Below are 22,453 nucleotides of genomic sequence, written 5' to 3' on the forward strand. Positions count from 1 at the left end.
ATGGGCGTATCAGCCTTATTTTTGGAACGGCTTATCATACCAAGAGGAAACTTCAGAGGCATCATGAGTGGGATGTTCAGTTGACCAAAGACAAAATGTACCAGTTACTACTGCTATTAATGCTGCTGCTACTACTGTTACTACTAATAATTATGCACTATTACTGCTACTACTGCTCCTACTGCTACCACTACTAATACGATACTGGTATAATTAAGGCTACATCTATGAAGGTAAATGTTTGACCGAATATTGAGAGGGAATTAAAATTAAATCAAAACACACTTTGTGCATGCAGATTGTCAAAAGGGCGTATCTCAAGAATTGATTTTGGTATTAAGTTGAAACTTTCGGAGAATACTTAAAGAGGAAGATCAATTGACAAAAAGATAATATATGTGCCACTACTAACACTAATACCACTGCTACTTTTCCTTATGCTAGTACTACTACTAAACTTCTGCAACTACTACTTCAATTGCAACAAATTGTAAGGCTTAGAGTATTAAGGTGAAAAAGGTGTCAAAAGCCCACATCAACAATATTTTTGGAATGGCTTAAAGTATCAAGGTGAACTCTATTAAGGTAGGAAATGAGGTTAGCAACTGGTTTTGTATTAAATCAGGAGTTAAGCAGGGTTGTGTTCTATCCCCCTTTATATGGATCATTTTGATGGACTTCGTCTTAAGGAGCACAGGAAAGGCAATTGGAGACCATGGAATCAAATGGGGAGGAAGAACGCTCCTGGACTTAGATTATGCTGATGATTTAAGCATATTAGATGAAAGTGTGAGCAAAATGAATGAATTTTTAGAGGTTTTACGAGTTCAGGGTGCTAAAATAGGCTTGAAAATTAATGTTAAGAAGACTAAGTCACTAAGGTTAGGAATAAGTGAAGATGAACAGGTGACCTTAGGTAACGAAAAGATTGATCAGGTTGGGAGCTTCAGTTACCTTGGTAGTATTATTAGTAAAGATGGTGGGAGCAGTGAAGATGTTAAAAGTAGAATAGCTAAAGCTCAGGGTGTTTTTTCACAGTTAAAAAAAGTTTGGAAGAATAGAAAGATAAGCCTACAAACCAAGATTAGAATATTGGAAGCTACAGTGATGACAGTGGTCAAATATGGCTCTGAAGCATGGACACTCCGAAAAGCAGATGAAAATTTACTAGATGTTTTCCAGAGAAATTGCCTACGGATTGTTCTGGGTACCCGGCTGACTGACCGTATTTCAAACAGTAGGTTGTACGAAAAGTGTGGTTCAATCCCGCTTTCTGGGGCTATAATGAAAGAAAGGTTGAGATGGCTAGGCCACATTCTACGGATGAAGGATGACAGATTACCGAAGATTGTCCTTTTTGGCCAACCGTCTGGGGCTACACGGAAAGCAGGTCGTCCTTGTCTGGGTTGGGAGGATGTCATAAATAAGGATTTAAAGGAAATGGGAACTTCCTGGGAGGGTGTAAAGAGGGAGGCTTTAAATAGATTAGGTTGGAGGAGGAGCGTGCGTAGCTGTGTTGGCCTCAGGCGGCTTGGTGCTGCAGTGAGTTAGTAGTAGTAGTAGTAGTATCAAGGTGAACTCCCAGGGCATCATGAAAGCGATATTCAACTGACCAAAAGGCAATACGCACATGCTACTACTACTACTGATACAGCACTAATACCGCAACTACTTGTAGTACCACTGAAGCTACTGTGATAAAAGTACTATTAGGCTAAGTCTATGAAGGTAAAATTTAAGAGAAATTTAAAATTTATGAATTGATGGCAAATTCGAATTAACAAAAGAGACTTTGTTTACTTAGATTATCAATAGAGCGTATCTAAAAATTGATTTATGTATTAAGTTGTAACTCTCAGAGAATACTTAAAGGGGAAGATCAATTGACCAAAAGGCAATATGTGCACATTACTGCTATCGAGCGTACCTAAAAATTGATTTAGGTATTAAGTTGTAACTCTCAGAGAATACTTAAAGGGGAAGATCAATTGACCAAAAGGCAATATGTGCACATTACTGCTAATACTACTGCTACTGCAACATTTACTAGTTCTACTACTATTACTATATTTCCAGTTACTACTTCTATCGCAACTGCTTGATAGGTTAAGGGCATTAAGGTGAAAATTTCAAAAAGTATATGAATATATAAGTTATCAAAAGATCAAATCGACATTATCATAGCAACGAGCAGTTATACTACTGCTGTGACTACGATTACAACTATGCCTAAGGGTATGAAGGTGAAATTTTCAGTGAATATTTTTGATAATTTCTGTTGTACGGATGACAACCTGCCATCTTTATGCAGGTTTTCCAACACATAGCAGCAATATCTTAGAAACAGTTTCGTGTGTCAAATTAAAACTTACGATGCTTGTTGTGGGGGATATTGAACTAACCAAAAGACAATATTTGCATCATAATACTACTGCCTCTACTCCTATAACTACTATTATTGCTATTATTATTATTATTATTTCTATTACCACTATTTACTCTACTCCTACTGCTACTATTATAACTACTGGTGCTACTAATACTACTAAAAAATCAAAGGGTATTAAGGCAAAAATTTTGGGCAATATTGTAACTGTATTTAAATATATCAAAACACACTATGCCCACACAGGTTGTCAAGAGGACGTATCGACAACGCTTTAGGACTGGCTAATGGTGTTAAGTTAAAAAAATTATGGAGTGTTGAAGGGGATGTTGAAAAAAAGGTGCTATGGGCATACTCTACTAATGCTACTACTGATACTACTGCTACTCAGTAGCGTAGCTTACTCTCGGACATGGGGTAATTACCCCTCCTGGACTTCAGTTTGCCCACCTTCCCCAGACCCGAGTTTGCTCCCCAGCTGAAATTTAGTTTCTTCAATATTCTTGTCAAAACTAAGATTAGCCTGCATAATTTAAGCATCAACAGAAGCAGATCAGTTATCATTAGTATATATTTATCTTTATAGTAATATAAAGTATCTTTATAGTACTTTTATAGTACAGTATAGTACTTTCATGGTACTAAATGGCTCATTTTTCCATTTTTACTGTCTTTTTGCTTGATTTGGGAAAATCGCACCAGCTTTACCCGTCCTCCTCCAAGGATTTTGACGAACTTACGCCACTGCTGACACTATAAACATTGCTAATACACAAGCTAGGGATATTAAGGTGAAGCCTTCAGGGAATATAAAGGCGGATGCTGAACTAAACCAAAACGAACTATGATCATGTAGATTGTCAATATGGTGACAAAGTAATATCAGGATAACGGTTTACATTATTAAGTTAGACCTTTCAGATCAAGTTATGATAGATTTTGAACTAGCCAGAAAACACTATGTGTGTACTTTTGATACTACTTCTACAGTTACTGTGACTAATGACACTTAGGGTATTAAGTTGAAACGTTTAGGGGGAGTTTAAATTAAACGAAATATCTATAGGCTTAATATCATATATGTAAGTATTAAAAGGACATAAAAGCAATATCATAGGCAGTGCTACTCTATCATAACAAGTAATATCATTGATATTTCAAAGGAGCTAATTTGGTTGGAAATTCAAAGTTCTAGTACCCTTTTTAAGAGTCAAATGTAATTGGAAGGCAATCAGCCCTCGTCTTTAGCTCATAATTTCCCAAACACTTCCAATCAAAATTTAAGATATCCATTTTTTCAGCATAGTTGAACGGTCTTTTAACTGGATCTCTAAGGCTGTTGCGTAGATCAAACCCCCACAATCATGCAATTTGCCCATTATGCTTAAAAAATAAATATTGCCTTAAGATTAAGTACAAAATCACAATGTTAATGCTAATTGCCAATAAGGCATCTCAGCAATATCCCAGAATGCCTGAAGGTATTATGTTCAAAATTTCGGAGCTACTTCTATCACTATTTCTGCTCTTAAAATTTAAGTGAATCAGAAGAGTGTACGTGTATCCAAGCTGTCAAAGAGCATACATAGATTTTATTACGAATGGTATCAAGAGTTCTATTTCCGGTCAACTAGAGGAGATAGGTAACTAAATTAAACACTACTTTTTGTGTTCAGAGTCCTAAATAGGTGTGTGTTGTTAATAATTGTTGAAAATTTTCTCCAGCATACAAACAGCAGGGCAAACTATAAATTTTTAAAGAAAAACTGAAAAGATTTAAACGATTATTTTCTATTTCCCTGAGAAGACTATGTCAATATAGAACGAACAGAAATTAGTCAAAAAACTTTTTCCACAAAATAAGTTTTTCAAAGAAAAGTAAAAAAACTCCATTAAACCAAAAAATTATCAAAAATAAAATCAAATAATCTACGAAGCGTAAAACTATCAAAGGTCAGCATCAATAAATAAATAAAACCCAAAACAAACAGAATGTACAATAAATAAGCGAGTCGAACTGACAATGAGCAGAGATTAACATGAGTAAGGCTAAGAACCCCTATGCCTTCCCAGAGCAAGAATATAATATGCACTTTACTAAAAAAATTTAATGTTTTCATTTTTATAACTTTGAAAAATCAAATGGACACTCATTTGCATTTTTTTCAGTAAAGTGCAAATTATTTGCATTTTATAAAATTATTATAATGTGCAAGTAAAGTGCAAGAGGTTACATGAACCTAAAAAATTATAAGAGCACAATCGCTCATTGAAACACTTTTAACCTCATCATGAAAAAGAATTTATTTTATACTGGAAGAGAATACTATATTAGTCTAAAAAATTTTGAAAGGGAAATGCTACCCTTCGGATGTATTGACAAAAAATACAAATTAAAAGTGTAATGAATAGAAAATATATCATACATGGACCCCCAAGGTTAAACTGGCTCTTTAGCCGTCTCACTATGAGCTAAGTATTTACGGGCTACAAGTTATTGCATAAATGGATCCCCAGAGTGACCTTCGGATCCATATACCCTCACTACCAGTGAAAAGTCTAAGAGCCAGAAACGAGCCCTTATATCTGGGTAAGTTGCCTCTTTCACTTTTCAGCTATTATAATGCTCTAAAGAATCTTAAAAATACATACAGAAAAGGATTTTGTGTTCATTGTCGGAGCTCTAAGTAAGTCAGCAACCAGATCGTCCATTATAAGGTTTAAATCATAATTGTTGACCTGGAAACAAAGTGACAATTATTATTCCTTGAAGTATTTATGATTTTAAGTTGTACAAAGAATTTATATTATGCTGAAAAAGAATTTTAATCTTAGGATTAACATCCTCAAATCTCTGTCTTATAACCCCCTCACCACCACCACCACTACCAGTTAAGACTTTAAGAGCCAGAAATGTGCTTACATCGGGTTAAGTTGCCCCCATTACGATTCAGCTGTTATAATGTTCTAAAGTGTCTTAAAAACTCAAATGGAGGGGGGGTTGTGTCCATTGTTGGCACTTCGAGGAAGTCAGAGCAAATCGCGTACTATAAGCTTGAAATCATCATTGGTAGCCTAGAAATAGAGTGGCGATTGTTATTCCTGGAAGAATTTACGATTCTAGACTATAAAAAGAATTTATATTATACTTAAAAAGAATATTAATCTAAGAACTAGGATTTTCGAATCCCCTTCTTAGAGGCTTGGCCTCCTTTCTAAAGTAAAACACTACTAAAATTCAGAATTTTCTTAAAATAGAAATAAACTCTAGTTTTATCACTTTAGAAAACTTTAAAACTTTAGAAATAAAACTTAATAGAAACAAAAACAAAGGTTTGAGCTTCATGTCTGTACTGTTGAAAATTATAACATCGCATTGGTAAATATGTGTACTCCTGAATTCAATGTTTTTAAAGCCAAAGGCCAAAGGGTTTTCAAGAGCTTTACTTTTGAAAAGCAACTTATACGAACGATTGTTTCGTGTCCTTTCTGCTTTCAAACAATTCTCAATCATACTACACAAATCCGTGTCCGTAGAATCATCAGGAATGTGGCCTACAATGCCAAAATGCAAGGGGGGTTTTAGTTTTGCAATGTTTCATGGCATTAAAAAGAGCAGTCGCAGTTATCTTGTCATCAAGGTCAATCCACCACTGTTTCTGCAAAGGCTTCAAGTCTAGGATATGAGATCTCCAAGCACCATCAACAAGGATCTCAAGGTAACTCTTGCGCTCGTCAGGCTTTTCATGACCAATAGATGGTTGTTTCAGAATTACTGAGAGCGTAGATTTCGTTTGGTGAACATCAGAGAAGCCCTAGGGCACTTTACCATGCTGAAGTATCAATGAGGTTACGTGTTCCCTGAGATTATCGACATTACTACAGACTTCATTTAATTTCATGGTAAGGATTGTAGTAATATCACCAGGAATCATCAGCACTTCATCAGGCTCATAAATTACAAACTTGGGTAGCGCAAATTTCTTTTCTTCACAACGCCAAATAGCCCTTATTAAATCGGACACAGTTTCCCATGGCTCTACGCGATCAGAAGCGCAAGAAGTCAAACCAGCTAGTTACCAAGGGATTTCCTTGGCTTTTAACAGCATATCGGGCTTGTAATATTGCGCAGATTTCGAAACAATATCATTACTTTCATTTCCCGCCTTATTAACACGAAAAATGAAGTCCAAGAGAATATTAAATATCAATTTTTTCTCTCGCGAGTAAGTTCCCATTCAACCCCTTGATTCTGTCTGTCCGTAACCATTATCATTTAAGTAATTCATTTTTATCGGGAGGGAGTAACTTTCGTGGACTGGCACATAAATCTTATAATTTAAACGTTAAGAATCAATACTTTCTCCTCCGGTTTACAAGAACAATTACAACTATAATTTGAATTTCAAATGATTTTGCAGAACGAAAATCAGAAAATATAGGGTGTGAAGGGGCACCAGTTTCTCCTGAATCCCCAACATCACTATCACTGTGAGGGACTGGCAACTGTTCTCTTAGTACCCTATTGACCTCGCTACAGGGCACTTGGTTTAGTAGATTGTCTAAATATTCCGCACCGAGGCCGATATCCCTCACGAAACCATCTGGATCAAAGTTTGGGGAAGGTGTGCTAATATGGCTCATCCCTGCAGTTAAACCCTCCTTACATTCTCTTCCCATTAGGGCCATATATGAATTATCGTGAAATTCCGATAGTGGTGTCGTTACATGAACTTAAAAAATTATAAGAGCACATTCGCTCATTGAAACACTTTTAACCTCATCCTGAAAAAGAATTTATTTTATGCTGAAAGAGAATACAATATTTGTCTTAAAACTTTTGAAAGGGCAATGCTACCCTTCGGATGTATTGACAATAAAATACCAACTAAAAGTGTAATGAATAGAAAATAAATCATGTTATACTATGACTCCTTAGCCCCCTCACTATCAGCTAAGAATTTACGAGCTAAAGAGTTATTCCATACATGAACCCCCAAAGTGACCTTCGGATCCATGTACCACTCACTACCAGTGAAGAATTTAAGAGCCAGAAACGAGCCAGTACATCGGGGTAAGTTGCCTCCTTTAATTTTTAGCTATTACAATAATCTGTACAATCTCAAAAATACATACAGAAAAGGATTTTGTGTCCATTGTCAGAGCTGCAAGTAAGTCAGCAAGTAGATCGTCAATTGAAAGGTTTAAATCATAATTGCTGGCCTGGGCACGAAGTGAAAATTATTATTCCTTGAAGCATTTATGATTTTAAGTTGTACAAAGAATTTATATTATGCACAAAAGGAATTTTAATCTTAGGACTAGCATCCTCAAATCCCTGTCTTCTACCCCCCCCCCCCCGCCACTACCAGTTAAGACCTTAAGAGCCAGAAATTAGTGCTTACATCGGGGTAAGTTGCCCCCCTTATGATTCAGCTGTTATAATGTTCTAGAGAGTCTTAAAAACTCAAACGGAGGGAAATGTTGTGTCCATTGTCGGCACTTTGAGGAGGTCAGTGAGTAGATCATCCACTATAAGTTTGAAATCACCATTGATAGCCTGGAAAAAGAGTGACAATTGTTATTCCTAGAAGAATTTATGATTCTAGGCTGTCAAAATAATTTATATTCTGCTGAAAAAGAATATTAATCTAAGAACTGGGATTTTTAAATCCCCTTCTTAGAGGCTTGGTCTCCTTTCAAAAGTAAAACACTACTAAAATTCAGGATTTTTTTGATATGAAAATAAAATTTTAGTTTTTCCTGAAGTATAGAAATACATCTTATTTTCAACATGTCACAACTTAAATTTCATTAATCTCTATAGTACCCCAGCCCCTTCAATATCAATTTTAGAAACCTCCCAACTTAAATTGTTAGCTTATGAAGCAGTTTTCAGTGTCTACTTGGATAAACATGAAAAATATAAAATGCATTTTTTGTTCAATGAAAAGCTAGTAATTCAGATTAGTAAATAATCAATTTTTCCAAAACCAATTTTTCTGTGTTGCTACACCCAGGTTGTTCTGGTTTGTGCACACCTCTTTGCCGATTTCCTACCATCAAACTGTTCAAAAGACTTCATTTTATTATCATCAAAACACTCTTTTCCGTATTACACTCCTAAACTTGAATTATTCAGATTTTGGCACACCCTCGTACCTTTTTCTTGCCACTATACTTTTCAAAAGGCTTCATTTTATTAATTTCAAAGCACTTTGTATTACGCTCCTAAACTGAAATTTAGCAGATTTGCGCATATCCCCATGACGACTTTTTTTATCAAATACTTTTTTAAAAGGTTTTCTCTTTTTGATATCAAATCACTTTGTCCAAAACTGCATTCCTAAGCCAGGATAATTCAGACTTGCATTAGACCCCATACCAATTTTTAACCACAATACTTTTCGTAAGTCTGCCTTTTATTTATATCAAAGCACTTTTTTCCATACTACCCTCCAAAACGTAAATTATCCAGATTTGCACACACCCCCATGCCAAGTGTCTTATCACTATACTCTTCGAAAGGCTTCCTTTTATAGATTTCAAATCACTTTTTCCCCTTTTTTACATCATTTTACGTTTGTATTTAAGTAAAGGCATCTAATTTGCAGAGTAAATCAACCCTTTTCATGGAATCATTTAGCTCTATGCAGGATGGTATCTGCTCACGCTAATTAAGGCCTAAGCCAAATATGGAACAGATGGTGATTATGGCTTAACATGGATATTTGACGGGTATACTTCTACTCCTTTTTCTAAAACATGTATCAGTTAGCATTTGACTTTTGAAATAGCAGACGAAAAAAACATGTATTTTAACGTGATAAACAAGATACATTTATCTGCTATAAAAGTTTTCATGGGGAAGGGGGTGGGTTTCTAGTCGATTACCTAATATAGAGTTACATTAGGTTATATTTTGATATGCACATCTTTTTGGGGGATGGGGGGATATACATAGAGACTTACCTGTTACGAAAATATAACAGTTCAAAAAAGGGATGAAACCTTTTAATTGACGGTGAAACAAAACTAAATTTTTAGCTGAATATTTCGGACACATATACAGTGTCCATCAGCAGCAGCAAACTAAAAGACATCAATAAAAACAAAAGAGGTTATACCTAATGAACCAATTACATATAGTTTATTGTTCCCATTTTTTCAATATATCAGCGAAAGCAAATCTGCTTGACCTTATAATTTCTAGTTCATTAGATTCATCTGAAATATCAGGTGGACAGAGGTAATAGCTCTTAGGTGAAATGAAATTTACTTTATTTGTCCTTAGTAAATTATCATAAATTGAATTCAATCCAATTTCACCTGAACCTCTATTTATAGAATTTTGTTTACAGGTAAACTTGGATTGAATTCAGTTTCTTTGACCTCTGTTCACCAGATATTTCAGATATTATCTAATTGACCGGAACCAAAAAGGTCAAGGAGATTTGCTTCCGCTGTTGCATTGAAAAAAATGAGAGCAATAAACTATATGTAATTAAATTATTAGGTATAAATTTTGCTGTCTTTATTTATGTCTTTTAGTTTTACTGCCAAGTGACTGCTATATTTTCGTCATGGAACGGCAGTGCGGTCTTCGAAGTTATCGACTTACCTGTTGACGTCTTTGAGACATATACATTTTTTTAAATCAAGTGATATCTTCAAAATGCAATTTAAGAATGATGGGGAAGCTTGTTCAACACATGGTTTCATGCCCCCCGGAGACAATAGAAGATTACTTAGTTCTGTTAGAAGAATAATAGGAGTCTATTGTTCCATGAAAATCAATAGCGGATCAAGGGATGCTTATGTTTCATGGAAAATAGCAGCATCCTTTCTTTGCCATACTACTAGAATAAAAACTTTTGTTCCTAGAAAAATCAATAGACATCTAGACTCCATAGCAGTTGTGGTCCTAGAAAAATCTTGGATTACGATAAGTTTGGACGACGTTGTTACTTAAGAAGGCCCTGAAAGTTTTTTCCTGGCCCTCGCGAGTTTTGTAAAGAATCAAAGAAACGATGTTGTAATGTTTACATTTGCATCTTGACTAGCAAACTCTAACAAGCCCTATTACTTAACAAGAAAAAGTAAACAAACCTTATTACGTAACGTACACCTGCATCCATTCACATAAGTAAACAAACCCTACTACGTAATAGCCAAAGAAATCATTCGCATAAGTAAAAAAAACCTATTACGTAACAAACACCTGCATCTCGAAGGAAATTAATAACACCTGCGTTTTAAAGATGTTTATATGAAAAGTGTTGGGACTGGGATTTGGAGGGATGAGGCTCCCTTTAAACTCATTATTCTGTCACTACTAACATACGTGGTGTAGACACACCACAAATACAAAGGGCTAGACGACCAGAATGATTACCTTTCATTTTGCGAAGCCTCATGAATATCATAAGGTGCTGATCAAGAAAAATGGGTTTGTGGCATAACAGTTCGTCAGGCAGGAGAAGTTTATCCTCACTACCGTTAATGTTTCCACAAAAAAAGCTGCCTTGCGTCGAATCAATTCTTTCCTGAGGCCTGCATCGGTGTACCATAACATTCAAGGCTGTAGGACCAATGGTATTTTCTACAATTAACATATTTGGCAAAATATTAGGTCAATTGCCCTTGGAGTTAACAAGGGTACGGTTGAATCTGGAGCACTTCGATTCGGTGGACTTTGTAGGGCAACTAGTCAAGTGTCCTTTAGATTAGCATCGAAGATTTAGCCTTGTATTTTTTTAATATGTCCTTGAGAAATCTTATTTCCGAGACAAAACTCAGAAGTGATTGTGGTGTCCACAATATTCAATCAAGGAAGCGTGACCAAAATACATAAGGTGAGAAAATTCAAACAGATTTAATCAGACCTGGTATTGAAAATTTAAGGTTGGCACATGAGATGGCATTGGAAACACCTCATGAGCTTGTTACAGAGTCCCTTTGTACTGGCACTTACGAGTGTACGTTTTAAGCTATTGGGAGAGCAAACTTTTGACTCTTCTTTGACCCTTTTTTGGAAGAAATAATGTTTTTTTTGCCGTTTATTTCTTGTAAATCGGGGTCAGTCTGAGCCGATGACTTAATGATATTAGTCTTGAGCCAACCAGAGATAATTTTTTACCCTTGTTAGACCCATTTTTATGGGACCTCTGCTTCAAACCATGTTTTTGTTTGCTATGAGGCTCCCCTTGGTCCCATGATTTGCGGCTTTAAAGTTAAACCAATAAGGGACAAAAAGTATGTTGGTTCATTTGATGGCCCACTTATACCCTTCTCCCTCCCTCTCAGTAAAAATTTTCCCCTTACCCGCTTAGCTTGCTGTTGCACCGAGTCACAACTCAGGCTTGATTTCAAAAGACAAGGGTGGGAGGGGCCTGGTCAACCTTTAATCACTTTTGACTCTTAAAATGGTACTAGAACTTTCAGTTTTCAATCAAATGAGCTCGTTTAAAAATTTCTACGACAATTCCTTCTATACCAAGTGCTTTGGATAAATAAAAATTAGCATATATAGCTCTTTACTTAGGTAGCACAATTACACTACCCATTATAGTAGTGTTTCAGAAGAAACTTGAATATGAAGGCCTCAGTTACTTTTGCCAAACAAGGTGTAAGTGAGATCGGTCGAAGATCGTCGCATGCACTAGGGGCGCTATTTTTAGGAATAATTTAAATATAGCCCGGTTTCTACTGTGACAGGAAATAGCCGGAAGCAAAACACTCGTTTATGATGCTTGACAGTGGTAATCCTATGAAAGCTGCATATTCACGTTGCAATTTGACAGGTAATTCACCAGGGTATGAAGATGTATTCGGTTTAATCTTCCGTAATTCCGTATAAACGTCGAACTCACTGACTATTATATTGCTCTCACGCTCACATTTGTCAAGTATGGTGGACTTTTCATCAGCCGTAATAGGTGGATAGGTAGTGCAGATCTTGGTGAAGAATTCGCTCACTTCTTCTGCACTGATTAAGGACCCATCATCATTTCTGATCTTTACACTGCTGTCAGAAGCTTGGCCAGCGACTTTTTTCACAGCGTTGTGCCACTTTTTGGGGTCTGCAGGAAGTAACTGGTAGGGCATGGTTTCACGACCATAGCGAGCTTTAGCTTTCTTTGCCAAAGAGACTATTTTATTTCGCAATTTCTTGCCGTTCATAATATCACCACAGGAGTAGAGGAGAGACCTGTCTTTTATTAGTGAGTTAGTAGCTGGAGAGATCCATGGTTTGTCGTATTCACTAACAACAAATGATTTTTTTGTAAAGATCTTTAGGTATTGACAGTATAAAAGTGGCATTGAAATCGGATACCTTAGTTTTCAAGGGCTCGTTACTGTACACTTTGGGAAAGTCATATGTGCTAATCCATCGACTGTATTCACAGATGGCCGACTCCGTACTAGGAGGAACAGTGACACGGGATAGTTTGGGCTTTGGCAAGGACTCCCTTGCTTTCCACAGAATTGCGTTGTGGTCTGACATGCCAACGGGACCAAAAGAAAAGGGAGGGGAGTAAAAATCATCACAATTTGTGAGTATAAGGTCCAATATGCCCCGCATAGAGTAGGCAGGTATGTGCACTACTTGTTTTAAAGACACACATGATGATAACCAACTCTTCTTAGTTTGATTAAAGAATCTTCCTATAATAAAAGCTGGGCTACTATATATAGTTCTGGTTGGAGTTAACTAAGAGTAATGAAGATAGACTAGTAAGAGCAGCATATGAAGAGATGTTGAAATGTGGTTTAAAAACCTCGTGGCCATCCCAAATTAAATCATTACTAGAAAAAGTAGGAATGCCTTATTTATGGAATAATGGTCTTTGCTCTCGTGATGTACCAACAAATTTAGAAAGCCAGGTACGATTTATATTAGAGAGTCAGGAAATTCAGCATTGGCAAGGGCTGGTTTTTGATTCTACAACCCTGCAACATTATAATCAGACAAAACCTAGTTTTGGGGAGGTAGTTTATTTTAAATTTAACTTACCGGCTATGATTCTACGTCGTTGGATTCAGCTTAGGGCAAATTGTCTTCCAATCCAGAACAGGCAAAAAACCTTCGACAAAAATAAAATGATAGTTGGTCCTGATAGGCGGTATGTTTGTCCCCTTTGTAAAGATGATGATGAAGACTTGGATCATTTTCTCCGGAAATGCCCGGTGCTCTTGGATTTACGGGACATTTATTTGCATGGGGTTAATTTGATGCTTCCGGGTATTCTACAAAATAGTAATCCAACCACAATATTTCGATTGGGAGTATAAATAGATAAATCTTTAATAAGAAGAAAAAGTTTTATATGATTAATTTCTTTTGTAGTTAGATTAGGTACTTTTTGCGTTGAATTCTGTTTTTTGTGCGTGTTCATACTGTTGTTAATTTCCTTGCTTATTTGTTATTTATTTATATTTTTGTGTATATGGCCCACGGGTTTTTGAAATACACTTATCTATCTATCTATACTTCTCAGATGATTAACAGCCGTTTGGATGCGGAAAACCAAGTCACCCCGGTTTCTAGCACTTTCCGGGTAATATACTGAAGCGACTATAATACAAGAAAAGCAACAAGGAAGAGATTTTGGTTTGCAAATAGCCCAGATTACTTCATGAGCTGGATCAAATATTTCTGGTAATAATTTGCAGGGGATGTCTTTCCGTATGTACAGGGCAGCACCTCCACCCAGTCTATGAACGCCTCGATCAGTTAAAAAACAAGTGCGATATGCAGACTGTTCTACCAAAAACAAAAACAATCATGATATTTAGAAATAGCCTATTTATTCGTTTAGCATGTTTTCTTTAGAAGAGACTAACCTCTAAATATTCACTGTAACTTTCGTTTCACGGTTTCAACTGTGGTTTCAAATCCTGTTTTGGTTTCAAACCTTGAAAAGATTTTTTTTTAAATACTACTTTTAGTTCTGTTCATTGGTCAACCATTTTACTAGTGCATAATCTAAGTAAGCTTGGAATGTAAGCATTAAACCAGGTCACTTCACCACAAAGATTGTTTAATTGGGATTTGAAATTCTATTCCTTATTGATTCAACTAAATAATCTTCTAGGAGCATCTTAATGTAATAAATAAAAACCAAAAATAGATGGCAGTAAAATCAACTGGGTGAAAAAATTTAGTTTTTGTCTTAACATCAAAGAAACTAGCTTTTAATTTAAGAGTTAATAAGTAAGAACAGGGGGAAACTTCAAACAATAACTTTAAGTACATATCTTATAAAGAGTATTCAACTTTTAAAAGCTGGTACCTCCAGATTTTTTATATTGTTGATTAAAAACTCAAGAAAAATACTACTATATCAAAGTCCTAAATCCAAAAACATTCAGCACAGATTTTTCCAAATAGTGCTTGATATATTGAGCTTGCAACCCAGTTTGATCTCTTCTGTTACAGCAAGAGTCCAAAATTATCCAAAAAAATAACATTTAAACTCAAGTCCCATGGAAATGTTTTAGCAGAAAGGTGGTAGAAGAAAATAAGTCCTGGAATAATATTCAGTTAAAAAGGCAGCCTTGAAAACTGTTATCCAATGCTATTTTTAGTTGCACGTTTGCCAAGGACATATTGGACAGAGAAATCTTGACAAGCTTCCCCATGTTTACTCTTTGGAAATTAGATCTTAGAAACTTCTGCTCGAAAGAGTCCCTTCCCCCCCCCAGAATATTTAAAACTAATCATTCTATAAGATTAATTTAAAAAAAAATCTGATGTAAGTCAGGAGCAAAATTGAAACTTAAAAGGTGCAAAAATCATTGTTTCTTAGCCTTTGTGACATATATTTATAGAACCCCAATTATTTGCATTATAATGAAAAACTAGGGCTTTACTGGATACCCAAAACAATATAATATATTATTATGTGTGTTTTTGCCTTTGTGAGTGTTATGTTATTTTGTTGTTATAGTAATGTGCAACATTTTGTTACTGTTATGTGTGTTTTTATCATTTAATATGATTTTGTCTGCAACTGTATTTTTTTGCCATGCCCCAAAGAGGTTTTGTTTTGCAATAAACATCTAGCTATCTATCTCTTAATTAATTGAAAAAAGTTCCCGTAAAAGAAGTTTGTAGAGGATGTGTCGACCATGTTTTCACTCTTAGGTTAATAATTGAGAAGTCCCTTCGTTGTCAAACACCTTTGGTCCTCAGTTTTATCGATTATGAGCAAGCTTTCGATTCTGTTGATAGAACAGCGTTAACAAAGGTCTTGTCGTTATATGGTATACCTGAAAAATACATTAAAGTGATTTGCGCTATGTACGAGAATAATACTGCTGCCGTTAAGGTAGGAAATGAGGTTAGCAACTGGTTTTGTATTAAATCAGGAGTTAAGCAGGGTTGTGTTCTATCCCCCTTTATATGGATCATTTTTATGGACTTCGTCTTAAGGAGCACAGAAAAGGCAATTGAAGACCATAGAATCAAATGGGGAGGAAGAACGCTCCTGGACTTAGATTATGCTGATGATTTAAGCATATTAGATGAAAGTGTGAGCAAAATGAATGAATTTTTAGAGGTTTTACGAGTTCAGGGTGCTAAAATAGGCTTGAAAATTAATGTTAAGAAGACTAAGTCACTAAGGCTAGGAATAAGTGAATATGAACAGGTGACATTAGGTAACGAAAAGATTGATCAGGTTGGGAGCTTCAGTTACCTTGGTAGTATTATTAGTAAAGATGGTGGGAGCAGTGAAGATGTTAAAAGTAGAATAGCTAAGGCCCAGGGTGTTTTTTCACAGTTAAAAAAGGTTTGAAAGAATGGAAAGATAAGTCTACAAACCAAGATTAGAATATCGGAAGCTACAGTGATGACAGTGGTCAAATATGGCTCTGAAGCATGGGCACTCCGAAAAGCAGATGAAAATTTGCTAGATGTTTTCCAGAGAAATTGCCTACGGATTGTTCTGGGTACCCGGCTGACTGACCGTATTTCAAACAGTAGGTTGTACGAAAAGTTTGGTTCAATCCCGCTTTCTGGGGCTACAGTGAAAGAAAGGTTGTGATGGCTAGGCCACGTTATACGGATAAAGGATGACAGATTACCGAAGATTGTCCTTTTTGGCCAACCGTCTGGGGCTACACGGAAAGCAGGTCGTCCTTGTCTGGGTTGGGAGGATGTCATAAATAAAGATTTAAAGGAAATGGGAACTTCCTGGGAGGGTGTAAAGCGGGAGGCTTTAAATAGATTAGGTTGGAGGAGGAGCGTGCGTAGCTGTGTTGGCCTCAGGCGGCTTGCTCTGCTGCAGTGAGTTATTAGTAGTAGTACTAAACAAACAAACAGCAGTTACTAATATAAATAAGTAAATACATTTTTAAACTTGTGATACTTAAATTGAATATACAAATCCAGCTTGAAACGAACAAAAATCTCTGCAAAGAAGAGTTTGGGTTTGCATCCTTCTTTCACAGTAAAAGTCTAAAACCTACTGCGTCATTAGAGCTTTGTTGAAAACCTTATGGGTCTTGAACAGTCTAGAAAAGTACAAATAAAATCAAACTGGATGTTTGATATACAATGCTATTGATTGCTGAAAGATCACCAGTTCAACATTTTACTTTAGTATAATTTTATTTTCATTTTTGATGTTGCAAAAACTGGAAAAGAAAATATTTATGATATAATTCGCTTTCAGTGAAGCGCCAATGACGTAGAAGGCCTTAAACTTTTACAGTTAAGGAAGGGGGCCCAGGCTGGATTTAAAGCTTTGACGCTTCTAGGCCCAAGCGTTTTCGCCGCACTGTTTTAGCAAAATTTTCGTTGAAATCCCCAAAAGTTCGAGAATAGTGAAAGCCGCAGGGCCTAGTTGGCCTACTGGTAAATTCTGATCCGGTTTCACTGCAGTTTTCATTTTATTTTCAGTGTTGTCATAAAAACAAAAGAAAATATTTATAATGTAATTCCTTTCAGTAAAGCGCCAAATACGCAGCAGGCCTTACACTTTTACCGTTAGAGAAACGGGCAGTAACCATACTCTTGTTTGTACTGAAAACACCATTCAGTAGAAGTACATAGCCCCTCCTCCCTGAAAACGATCGCGGTCTAACAACCAATCCTTAACCCAATTCTCATTTGTGTTTGGTACTTTTGGTATGTTTGGTAATTTTGCAGAACTTCGTATCCACTTAAGTAAGAGAATGATGATTCTAAGAGAATTGGTTATTTGAGTAAGAGAATGATACTTTTACTGTTGGGAAATGGAGAGTAGGCACGCTCTTGTTTGTAGTAAAGACAGTCTTCATTAGATATACATCACTCCTACTCCCTTAAGACGACTGTGGTCTAACAACCGATCCTTAATCTAATTCTCACTTGTCTTTAAATTCAGTTCTCCCAATTATTATAATAAAAAAAAAGGTAAACTAATTTTGAAGAACTTTGTATTCACTTAAGTAAGAGAATGATAGTTCTAAATAAGAGAATTGGCTATTTAAGAAAGAAAATGATACTTTGACCGTTTAAGAAACGAACAGGAGCCATATTCTTATTTGTAGTGAAGACACCATTCATTAGAAGCACATAATTCCATTTCTTTCGGAAAGAATTGGGGAAAAAACTTTCGGAAATTTTTTTAAATTATTTTTGTTTGGTTTTTTGTGATCGCAAAAAATTTTTCAACTTTTAAAAAACTCTTTATTTCAAATTAAGATTTTTTTTAACATCAAACTTTCATGAAAGTATCAAAACTAGCATCAAAGTAACAATATCAAAGTACCAAAGCATCAGAGTAAAGAAAGGATCGAGGTTAACAAAGTATCAAAGTAAACAAAGTATCAAAGTAACAATAAGCTACTTGCAGAACTTATAGTGCTCGCACCGTAAATCGAATTTACCACACAATTCACTCAATCCAAGCATCAAAGTAAACAAAATACCACAGTAACACTAATCAAGTTGCATACCTCAGAGCCATTTCCCAGGGGCGGGGAGGTGTGTGTGTCAACCACGGAAGCAATGTTATTTGGCCTTTGAACTATTTTGAACGAAATTATTATCTCCAAATTTTGACCGGATGCCCTTTGGAAAAGTGGGACGGGGGCTAGTTAGCCATTGATCACTTTTCACTCTTAAAAAAGAGCTAAAAGTTTTAATTTCTGATCGAATGAGCCCCCTCCAAAGTTTAACGACCACCCCTTCCACAGAACCTTATGTTCTAATAATAGGCGACTTACATAAGCTACAATCCTTGCCCCAGGGGCTAGGGAAGATTTCTCAAACCCTAAGTTATAGTAATTTGAATTTTGGACTATTTTGAACAAAAGGGCTATTTCAAACTTTTTATAAAATGCACTTGGAGAAAAAGGTAAGGGGATGGGGCTTGTTACTTTTTCATCACTTTTGATTCGTAAGAACTTACAGTTTAAATAAGTAATAATTCTCGTCCAGGTGCTATGGGGTATTTCTCAACCCCTAATTTATAATAATTTGAATATTAATCCTAAATAAATTATCTAAACAAGGCCTGCAGATTAATGTGAACAATACCAAGGCAATGTCAAATTATGTTTTTACTTCACTTGCTTGCTTGGAGGCCTTAAACTTAGGGAAATGGACATCGAAGAAGTCAGCGAATTCAAGTATCTAGGTAGTACACTGACTCAAAACGGTAAATGCGACAGAGAGATTATCCTTCAAATTGCATATACAGGTGCAGCATTCTCTCAATTATTTAATTGGAGATAAGCATTTGGAGATCTAGCGAGTATTCTCTTAATTACCACTGTATCTGTTTAACCACAACGCTGTAGAGAAGTAAGCCTATGAAAACAGCGAATAAGGAAAAAATCTTTCGGTCCCTTTTGATACGTATGGCATATTTTGCCAAAAATCTGTTTCTATACTTAAAGAAATTAACAGAGCAATGTGAAACAAACGTTTTGCGATCGATTCGCAAATCAATTCCTGAAATGTTCTAAAAGTCTTATGTAACTAGCACAAATACTTTCATTAAAATTTTAAAGACATTTTAGTGCCTGAAAAGCAGTTGAATTACCCAAGGCATTAATAAAAATTTTATTCTTTATTCTACTAGAAATTTGTTTATATTACTTAACTGTCTATCTGCGACAGGAGAAATTATCATATTTTGGAGGTCATCAAACGTCCATTCAAACGGTATTTTTATTTCTTGGTTGTATCAATATAGAATTTACCGTCTTACACCTCTTCAAGGGCTGCTTGTGCACATACGTTGGTGCTAAATTATATGAAACTAATCAGACTGAAAAATATATGAAAGCACGAAGTTTTTCGAAGTTCAAGGAAGTTCAGGGTTTTTGGGAAGGTAGGGGATAGAACGAGATTTTTTTAGGGGCGAGAGGGCAGAAGAAAAATTATGAGAGGATCTGATTTTATATGTAACTTTCAAGTTGTCGTTATGTTTGTTATGACGATGAAGTCATAAAAGGTATTTAAGACATTCGTTCACGGAAAAATGTTTAATTGTAAAATGACTGAAGAACCTACAATGGCAACAGCCGAGGAAGCTGCTCAAATAGTCTATGCCAAAAAACTTGCTGCTGATAGGGAAAGTAAAAAAAGAAAGGGTGCCGAGGAATCACAAGAACAGCAAGAAAACAGGCTTGCGGCTGATAGAGAAAGTAAGAACAGAAAGCGTGCCGAGGAACTACCAGAGCAACGCGAAACCAGACTTGCTGCTAAAAGAGAAAGTGAAAAAAGAAGGCTTGCCGAGGAATCACAAGAACAGCAAGAAAACAGGCTTGCGGCTGATAGAGAAAGTAAGAAAAGAAAGCGTGCCGAGGAATCCAACAACAGCGTGAAATTAGGCTTGGGTCTCAAAGAGAAATCACCAAAAGAAAGCGTGCCGAGGAATCACAAGAGCAACCTGGGTCAGTGCGATGCTGGATGTACTCAGTGGAATGGCAAAAACGAGGAATTCCACACGCACATATACTAATCTGGCTACATTATAAAATTACTTCTAACGAAATTGATGATGTGATTTCCGCTGAAATACCTGATAAAAAGTCGATAAGGGTGATATTGTTATGATATTGTTGTAAAAAATATGATACATGGACCTTGCGGTGCACTGAACGAAAATTCACCATGCATGGCCAAAGGAAGGTGCACAAAGCAATATCCTCGACTTTTAGTATCCAACACAATTACTGACAATGATGGTTACCCACAATATAGAAGAAGATCTACTGAAGATGGCGGTAAAACAGCAATAATAAAGAAGCGTAACGGTACCACCATCGAAGTAGATAACCAGTGGGTTGTTCCATATTCCCCATTATTATCAAAAACATTTAATGCACACATAAACGTTGAATACTGTAATTCCGTAAAGGCAATCAAATACATATGTAAATACGTCAACAAAGGCAGTGACATGGCAGTTTTTGGCTTGCAGTCCGAAATCAAAGATATCGACGAAATCGTACAATATCAGGCTGGAAGATACATAAGGAGTAATGAAGCTGTTTGGCGAATTATTTCATTTCCGATACATGAACGTAGTCCAGCTGTTGTTCACTTAGCGGCACATTTACAGAATGGTCAACGTGTTTATTTTTCGGAATCCAACGTGCAACAAAGAGCCCTGAATCCACCGGATACAAAGTTAACTGCTTTCTTTTCGCTATGCAAAAATGATTCTTTTGGAAAAAAAACTGTTGTATACTCAAGTGCCATCGTATTACACGTGGAATACTAAAATAAAGTATTCGAACGTCGAAAACAGGGTAAGTCAGTCGACGGCCAACCTACCATCTTCAAAAATACCACGATAGGAAGACTCTACTCTGTTCACCCCAATCAACATGAATGCTTCTTTCTACGCCTGCTTTTGGTGAATGTACCCGGTCCGACGTCCTTTGAGTATTTGAGAACTGTAAACGGTACTATACATGACACTTACCGTAGTGCATGCCAAGCTCTGAATTTATTGGAGAATGACCAACACTGGGATAACTGCATCAATGACGCGTGCGAAACGTCAACTCCAAGTCAAATTCGTGCATTGTTTGGAATCATACTAGCAACTTGCTCTCCTTCAGCTCCTACAGAGTTATGGGGAAAATATAAATCAAAAATGTCCAAAGATATACTCCATCGAAAACAGTTAGAGACGTCAGACATGACTTTTGATTTTACATCAGAAATTTATAACTACACTTTAGTTATTATAGAAGATTTGTGCGTATGTATGGCAAACAAATTTCTTCAGGATTTGGGAATGCCTTCACCTAATCGTACCGCTGCTGTTTCGACATGTATAGAATTGGATCGTGAACAAAGTTACGGTACGAGTGATCTATTGTCGTATGTACAAAATAACATTTCCAAGTTAACGTCGGAACAAAAAGACATTTATGATACGATAATACATTGTGTCGATAACAACGCTGGAGAAATTTTCTTTTTGGATGCGCCAGGAGGTACTGGTAAAACGTTTGTGATAAAACTGATTCTGGCATTGCTGGAGATTTCAGGCAAACATTACCTATAATACCTAGATCAACCCCTGCAGACGAAATGAATGCTTTCCTGAAAAATTCTAATTTATGGGCACACGTAAAAACATTAAAATTAACTACAAATATGCATGTCCGATTGCAAAACGATGACTCTGGTCAAACATTTTCAGATCAATTGCTGGCAATTGGAAACGGAAAGCTCCCAGTAGACTCAATTTCAGGACGTATACAACTACCTGCTGAATTCTGTAATTTAGTGACGTGCAAAAATGAATTGATTGAAAAAGTATTTCCGAATATCCTAAACAATTATAAAAATAATGAATGGCTAAGTGAAAGAGCAATTCTTGCACCCAAAAATATAGACGTCCACGAAATCAACAATATTGTTTTAACCAAGATTCGAGACCAGGCAGTCCTTTACAAGTCAGTCGACACAGTTTTGGAACCAAATGAGGCAGTTAATTATCCATCTGAATTTTTAAATTCCGTGGATCTTTCAGGGTTTCCACCACACGTGCTACAACTAAAAATATGCGTACCAATAATACTGTTAAGAAATATCAACCCACCAAA

The 22,453-nt window shown here is 36.1% G+C and overlaps 2 long non-coding RNA genes across 2 annotated transcripts in view; both read right to left on the reverse strand.

Moving 5' to 3' along the window:
- Positions 1-7,940, reverse strand: part of LOC136034704 (uncharacterized) — a 42,643-nt gene extending 34,703 nt beyond the window's left edge. The window contains exons 1-2 of the long non-coding RNA XR_010619234.1: positions 7,792-7,940; positions 5,039-5,125 (exon numbers count right to left, since the gene is read on the reverse strand). This is a non-coding gene — a long non-coding RNA (uncharacterized LOC136034704). The remainder of the gene's footprint in view (positions 1-5,038; positions 5,126-7,791) is intronic.
- LOC136034705 (uncharacterized) overlaps positions 1-22,453 on the reverse strand; it is a 115,779-nt gene that overhangs the window by 88,025 nt on the left and 5,301 nt on the right. The window lies entirely within an intron of this gene.

The sequence above is a fragment of the Artemia franciscana genome, chromosome 13 (genome assembly GCF_032884065.1).
Source record: "Artemia franciscana chromosome 13, ASM3288406v1, whole genome shotgun sequence".
NCBI classification, from domain to species: domain Eukaryota; kingdom Metazoa; phylum Arthropoda; class Branchiopoda; order Anostraca; family Artemiidae; genus Artemia; species Artemia franciscana.